This window comes from Acinonyx jubatus, chromosome A3 (genome assembly GCF_027475565.1).
Source record: "Acinonyx jubatus isolate Ajub_Pintada_27869175 chromosome A3, VMU_Ajub_asm_v1.0, whole genome shotgun sequence".
Taxonomy (NCBI): domain Eukaryota; kingdom Metazoa; phylum Chordata; class Mammalia; order Carnivora; family Felidae; genus Acinonyx; species Acinonyx jubatus.
This window is the reverse complement of record NC_069388.1, coordinates 137,122,979-137,128,859: the sequence shown is the minus strand read 5'-3', so window position 1 is coordinate 137,128,859 and position 5,881 is coordinate 137,122,979.

Genomic DNA, 5,881 nt, shown 5'->3' with positions numbered 1-5,881 from the left:
CACCAGAGAGGAGGCGGCCGCCACAGAAGGAGCTGGACGCCGTCCACAAACGGGCTGTTCCCAGGAAGGTGGAAACTATGTGATGAGAACAGCAGATGGTTCCAAACTCCCAGCCCCGGGAAGGAGGCCCTGGCACAGCTGGGGACACTCGGAGGTCCACAAAGCGGGGTCCCTTGGTCGGGGGGCAGGGGTCCTGCACAGAAGCCGCCTGGGCTGTCCCAGGCTCCCCGTGCCGGCCAGCGTCCCATCCCCTCCTGTTGACGGGGGAGCAGGACCCGCAGGCAGAGCCCTGGGGGCCGACCCCAGCCCGGCGACCTCGGGTCACTGAGCCAAACGGACAATGAGGTTAACTCGGTCGCGACCCAAAGTCAGACGTCCCAGTGCCTCAGACCCACCATTGGCCTTCCTCCCGCCTGCTGCCCAGCTCAGGGGTCTCCGGGGCTCCCTTCCTACCAGGAGGGCAACGGTGTAAGCCGACGGGTTCACGGCCCCCTCGGTTTCGGGGAACCCCAGAGAACGACACGGTGACGCTGTCACCTACGGAGAGAGCACTGCGCACACAGGCGACCATGTTGGGCACTGAACTAAGCAGGACAGAAACCAGGAGGGGCCCGTGGACTCCCCCAGACCTACTGTCTGTGAAGAGGTCACTGATTTCAACATTCACATCACTTTCGTGCGCAGAAAGTCCGCAGCCTTTCCAATTAGCAGGGTGACTGAGGAAAAAGGGAGATTCCGTTTGTAAGCCTGACGGAAGGATTTTATACAAACCCTCCTGCCTGCACACTCTAACCGGGGCACGCTCTTCCTTCCCACACTCTGGGAACCGACCCCACATCCACCTCAGCGCACGGACCGCGTCTTCTGCACCACCTGTGACCACGATCGAGATGCCAACGTCTGCCGTTAGGGACAGAAATCACCTCCAACCACACAGCAGGGGGACCTTCTCACCCACTTTTATCGGGGCGATTGGACCCTGGAAATCCGAGACGTGATCAGATACCAGTTCGTCCGTTTCCTGGAAGCAGGCTGTGAGCGCCAGCCTGGGGCCACGAGGGCGGTGACCACGGAGAGGGTCCGCCAGTGTCTGCAGGCAGACACATCCTCCGTGACGTCTGCTCAGTCCCCAACAGCGTCAGACTCGGTAGGACTGGACTCCTGTTCACCTGCCTGCAGCGATGTCTGCCTGTGGGGACGCTGGGCTCTGTCCTTGAGGTGTGCGGCCTGGCACAGAGACCTCGCGGGCCAGGGCATATGACCAGGAAAGACCCCAGAGGAGGTGGGGACTGGGGCCCAGGGACGGGGGTGGCCAGTGGGGGGAGGGGGGTCAGTGGGGGTGGCCAGTGGGGGGGGTCAGCGGGGGTGGCCAGTTGGGGGAGTGGGGGTCAGTGGGGGTAGCCAGTGGGGGGGGGTCAGCGGGGGTGGCCAGTAGGAGGGTCAGCGGGGGGGCGGCCAGTGGGGGGGGTCAGTGGGGGGGCGGCCACTGGGGGGGCAGCAGGGGATGGCCAGTGGGGGGGAGTCAGTAGGGGAGTCAGTGGGGGGGTGGCCACTGGGGGGGCGGCCAGTGGGAGGGTCAGCGGGGGGGCAGCCAGTGGGGGGTCAGCAGGGGATGGCCAGTGGGGGTGGGTCAGTGGGGGGGCGGCCACTGGGGGGGCGGCCAGTGGGGTCAGTGGGGGGTCAGCCAGTGGGGGGTCAGCGGGGGGGGCGGCCAGTGGGGGGGGTCAGTGGGGGACCAGCGGGGGGTGGCCAGTGGGGGGGGCAGTGGGAGGGGTGGCCAGTGAGAGGGTCAGCGGGGGGGGCGGCCACTGGGGGGTCAGCCACTGGGGGGGTCAGTGCGGGGGGGCCAGTGGAGGGGTCAGCCAATGGGGGGTCAGCAGGGGGGCGGCCAGTGGCGGGGGCCAGCCAGTGGGGGGTCAGCAGAGGGGCGGCCAGTGGGGAGGGTCAGCGGGGGGGCCAATGGGGGGGTTAGTGGGGGACCAGCGGGGGGTGGCCAGTGGGGGAGGCAGTGGGGGTCAGCCAGTGGGGGGGGGTCAGCCAGTGGGGGGGTCAGTGGGGGGCAGCCAGTGGGGGGGGCCAGTGTGGGGTCAGCAGGGGGGCGGCCACTGGTGGGTCAGTGCGGGGAGGGGGCCAGTGGGGGGTCAGCCAGTGGGGGATCAGTGCCGGGGGGGGGGGAACCAGTGAGGGGTCAGTGGGGGGCAGCCAGCAGGCGTGGCAGGATGCACCCAGTCAGCGAGGAGCTATCAGTAGGAATGGCCCCATCCCCCTCCCCTGCTGTGTCTCCCCACCAGCCACCTTCCTGCCGAAAGTCGAGGGGGAAGTCTGGTCAGCCTCAGAGTGCATGAGAGCTGCGGGCCCTGGGGCCGGCGCTCAGGATCTCCCGGGGGCCCTGGGCCCCATCTGGGTCACTGGGGCGACACCAGGGTGGGCGCTCGCTGGAAGCTACAGGGCCCGTGATGCGGCCTGCAGCCCTGCTGGGGTCAGGCCGTGCCGCGCAGAAGCCGTGGGGACCAAGTCTCCTCCTGGGGGTGGGGGTGGGGGGCTCCAGAGGAAGACGTGCCTCCAGCCCAGCCCCCAGCAGACGGCTGGACAGCGGGCTGGCCCGGCAAGCGTGCTCGCCGGCCGGAGGACCAGATTCATTTGCAAAGCCAACGGTCAACCAAACCGGGATTTTTACTAACGCTCCAGGTCACCGACTGGCCTTCTCGAGGCCACAGGTCACGTGGCTGCGAAGACAGCTCAGGACCCGGCAGGCTCGTGGCCCGCTGCCCCACGCAGGCCCGCCTGCGCTGTAAGACCTTGTGAGGGGAAGCCGGACTTTGGGGTCTCTGTGTGGGAGTGCCTAAGCTTTGTGACGGTCCGTGTGCCACGAAAAGCCACGTCACTAGAAGAATCTGGCGACTTCCGCCTTCAGCATCCCCCCCTCCCACCCCGAGATTGGGGAGCTCTGACGCTTACGGGTTATCTTTCCTGCACACGTGACACAGTGTCTCTACACACGAGTTGCGAGACCGGTCGTTTCCGTGTAACACGGCTGCTGATCTCCAACGTCCGCACTCGTCAGTCACACCTGGCAAACACACCTGCTGATGCACTTGGCAAACACAACCGGCGGCGTCTGTGGGCAGGACCCAGGGAGGAAGCCCGTTAGTGTGAGGATCAGATTGTTCCTGGACGTGTCACGCTGCCTGCAGAGAAAACCAGTTCATCAGCCCGTGGACCACGAACGCGCTGACCCCCGGGGACCGTGTCTGCGGGTGACATCACTCGGCTGTTTTCCAGAACCAGCTGCCGTCGGGCATGTCACTGGTGGCCCGGACCCAGCTCCACTGTTCTCAGGAAGAAACTGTTGGCCCCACATGAGGCCCGCAGGTCTGTTAATGGGGGTCCAAGCTTGGTGAGGGGAGAAGCCGGCCAGAAACACAACCAAGATGCCCACCTCCCCACACACCAGAGCTCCCCCAGCTTTTCTGTGCCACCTCTGCTTGGGGCACGGCCCCCCTGCAGGCCGGGAGCCCCTCCTCATCAGGACACCCCCCCCCCCCCCCGCACGCTGGGAGGCCCTCCTCGGCTCTAGGACATAGCCCCGCCCTCCTCATGGAAGGACCCCCCCCCTTACAGAAGCGAGCACGCACACACGTGAATGTCTAGTGTAGTGAACACCTGTCTACGAACAGCATGTGATGACCTATCTGCATGAACATACGTTCATATGTACACACGTACCTAAAACATCGTGTCAGTACGGGTGCATCGCCTTCCAGCCCAAAGCACAGCAGACAGAGGCCCTCAGCACCTGCGTGCACTTCCTTGGGGAACACGGTTCCGGAACGACAGGGGCCAGCCCCGTGCCCTTACAAGGCAGGAAGGTTTGTGTCAGTGTAACGGCTGGAGAAGACTTCCCGGCCAAGGAGCCCCGAGTGGGTCCTGCTCAACCGGCAAGGCTCTGCAGGCTGGTCCGGGGCTGGTCGGGGCTGGGGAGGCGTCCCGCACGGGGAGTTAAGTGGAAAGGCCCCAGGGCCCCGGGCCGTGGAACAGACGTGCAGCCCAGCTCAGGCCAAGGGGAGGGTTCCGGGCCGCAGGAGAGTCCAGGCATAATCTGTCGCCTCTGAAAGTGAGCACGTGGGGGGCAGAGAGGAGTGGCCTGGGGCACAAGTGACGGTGGCTGCCCGGCAAGCAGCCATGTCCCACGGGGGTGGCGTGAACGGGAGAGGCGGTGTGGTGTGTGGCCTCAGGCTGGGAGCAGAGGCAGTTAGTCGTGTGGGAGAGGAGGCGTGGACCTGTGGGCGGGAGAGTCCGAGCCCTGCCGTCTGGTTTGCAGCAACACCCTTTGCACGAGCTGGGACCCCCCGCCTCCCCACATTCTGTCCAGCGGCCAGCCGGGCACCCAGCGCCTCGTCCAGCAAGGAGACTCTGCCCGCCCGCCCCAGAGCCACCAGGCGCCAAAGGCAGGAAGCTCGAGGCCACCTCAGGCTCACGGTGCTTTGGCGGGCGCCTGGTTCTCTGCTGTCCAGACCCTGGACCCCTCTCTCTTCCACCGACAGGCTCAAATCTCCCTCTGCTCGGCGTCTTCATGCTAACACACCCTAAGCCTGCTCGAGCGTCTGGGGTTTGGGAAAATCAAAGGGGAAAACCCCCCACAAATTCCTCTGCCTGGAGCCTCATCACTTTCTCCCCTGTGGACACCACAGAACAGAATCCAGCCACAGCCCACGAGGTCGGTGATGAGAACCACTGTTCGATTTTCTCGGTGCTGCTCCAGCATTCAAGGCTGGCATCCCGTCCTGAAAGCCACCCGGGGCCTAGCAACTCTTCCACAAAAGCCACGAGCAAAGTTCAGAGAGGCTGAGCACTGCACCTGTATCACACAGCTGGAGAGAGCCCGGGTCTGTCCTCCCGGGCGGTGACCGCTGTTCTCGACCGTCAGCCCATCCGTGCAGAGGCGGGTTCTGGGAAAGCTGCACGCTGGGGGCCACGCTGAGGTCCCTGCTCCTCCCCCACCCCCTGCATCGCGATGAGCTGGTGCCCCCAGGTGTCCTCACGACAAGCCCACCCCGTCCCCACCCAAGGGGTCACCTTGCTGATTCCAACACAAGGGATGTGTTAACGAGAAGAACAAGATCTTGAGGAGGACGTGTGTTCCCCCAAAACAGCACCCGTTAGCTGGACTCGCGGGGCCCCAGCCCACCCTGCCGCGGGCTCTCCGCCCGAGCCACCGCCGAGTTTCGGGCCCTTCCAGAAAGCAGACGTGCCGCGCTTCCCCGGACGTTGCATCACGACGCCTCAAACGTGCAGACGAGAACGCGCATCGTCGGCAGGTCTGGGAGACACGCGGCCGTGGTCACAGCTGACAGGTGGTACCTGGTGGTGCAGATGAGGCCTCGGGCTCCAGACGGAGAACCTCGAGGCAGTTGCGGACCCGGCTCCTACCCGTGCCCCTTCCCGTCCGCCTGGGAGCCACCATGCCGGTGGGCGGGCGCCTGTGTTCACACCGCTGGCCCGGGCTCCCAAAGAACCTGCACCTGTCCTTTGCCTTCTGTCAGGTCAGGAGGATGACTTCCAGCCAGACCGGCCAACAGGACGGTGCAACACGCTCCGGTTATTTCCAGACGGCGCTCGCGGCAGCCTCCCTTACACCCGGGACCTCGGGAAACAGACGTGTGAGGAAGACGATCCGACAACAGGACCAACGTCCTGAGCGAGTCAAGGGCCCAGGCGTCCCCTCCAGGACTCCCCTCGCGGACCAGGACCGTGCACCAAAGACAAGGGATTCCCTGGGGCCGCGGGCGACACAGCGGAGGAACAGTGGGTGCCGGGCGAGCGCGTCCACCCCCGTGCCGCGTCCAGCACTCAGGTCGCTAGACCCAGGCGGGACCCGGAC